Here is a 1,713-nt window from a genome sequence, read left to right on the forward strand (position 1 = left end):
AAAAAAAAAAAGAAGCTAGAACGCATACCTGTTAAAGTAGGACAACGATGGAAAGCAGTTGATGGGAACGAAAGACAAATTTCGAAAGTGAGAGTTTGGGGTTTTAAGAGAAATTTCAAAGCCTGCTGATATGTGCATGTGTGTCCCAGGCAGTTTTGAGTGGTTTTTGGGCAGTTTTTACGGGTGGTTATTGAGTCTGCCTATATATATTATATTGTGTAAGAATGTAAAGGTATCTATGAAAATGGTGATATCCTAGATTAATGGCTTCTTATCTGATTCTCCTTCTCTCATTCTATGATTCGTCTTGCTTCTAATATGATATGTCGTCCCTTCTTTTCTAATAGTTTCGTTCTAATTTCACCTTGTTCACTGAATGATATGTTTGCACATATCAAAAGTATCGGAGCCGTTGGATCTTGTCGGACGGTTTATCCTATTTATTATTATCTACTAATTATCATTATCAATAACAAATGGTTATCATTTATTGTTCCACCAAAGGAACGAAAAGAATTGTTCAGGGAAATGTTATGAAAATTTCGGAAGAGATGATGCAATTGACAAAACAAAAGCATGTGCAAGATTCTTTTCAATTTCGACAAAGAATCTCAAGGGGTGGACTAATGTTTTTCAGTCACAACACATTTAAAATGATTTGTGGTTGTTTTATTCTTCCACCGAAACGTCAGAAGTTCCTTATGAAACTCCAAGTACATCACATACAGTAGCATAATTCATTCGTTGCAGATTTCTTTCTTTTGTTTTTTCTTATGTATTGGATTAAACTTTGTAAATCGAAGTCAAAATTTCTCTGTATACAACCTTGAGGGCAAGGTTGTTTTAAGGGGAGTGTAATGATATGTGCATGTGTGTACCAGGCAGTTTGAGTGTTTTTAGGGCAGTTATTATGGGTGGTTATTAAGTCTGCCTATATATTGTTGTGTAAGAATGTAAAGGTATTTACGAAAATGGTGATATCCTAGATCAGTGGCTTCTTATCTGATTTTCTTTCTCTGATTTTATGATTCGTCTTACGTCTAATATGATATTTCGTCCCTTCTCATCTAATGGTTTCACTCTAATTTCACCATGTTCACTGAATGATATGTTTGCAAAACTCTTATGAATGGGACCCTTCTTTTTCCCTGCCTATTTCTCTTTCCCTAATATTCTACTACAAAACATTATCAAGCACGAGTTCTTCCCTGCCGCTAAAGAAAGAAAAAAATATATTGGGTTCTCATTAATCGAAGGAGATTTTTTGATTAATCATGAGAAGCTTGCAAATGGAAGTTTAAGTCATCTGTAATTAAGAATTTGAGGATCTTGATTTGTAATTAGGGATTTTGATTTGTAATTAGGGATTTAGAAAAATCCTTCTTTTAAATTCGTGGAAGAAAAATCCTTGAGAAAGTCCGTCTGTTTCATTCCAATTCTCCTGTCTGTTTCATTCTGGTTATCTCATGTTGTGTGAACGAAGAAGAGTTTCTGGTGAATGAAGAAAGAGATTCTGTAAAGGATGTTGTCTGTTTGTGGAAAATGAAAAATCTCTGGTTCGGTTCGGTCTGGCATAGTCCACCCCGGTTCGGTCCAGTCCACCCATGTTCGTGTCGATCCGATTCCATCCCGATCAGTCCAGTACTTCGGTCTTGTTCCAGCCTGTGTTACATCATGTTTATGTTGCTGTTCCAGTTTTTTGGTTTTGGGTTG

General features: G+C 35.8%; 1 protein-coding gene across 2 annotated transcripts in view; it reads right to left on the minus strand.

The window, feature by feature from the left end:
• LOC113309150 (DEAD-box ATP-dependent RNA helicase 36-like) overlaps positions 1-954 on the minus strand; it is a 6,182-nt gene extending 5,228 nt beyond the window's left edge. For both annotated transcript variants that reach the window (XM_026557569.1, XM_026557568.1), the window contains exon 1: positions 29-954. The gene's annotated coding sequence lies outside the window, so the exon portion shown is untranslated. The remainder of the gene's footprint in view (positions 1-28) is intronic.
• Positions 955-1,713: the final 759 nt, after the last annotated feature.

This window comes from Papaver somniferum, chromosome 1 (genome assembly GCF_003573695.1).
Source record: "Papaver somniferum cultivar HN1 chromosome 1, ASM357369v1, whole genome shotgun sequence".
NCBI lineage: Eukaryota > Viridiplantae > Streptophyta > Magnoliopsida > Ranunculales > Papaveraceae > Papaver > Papaver somniferum.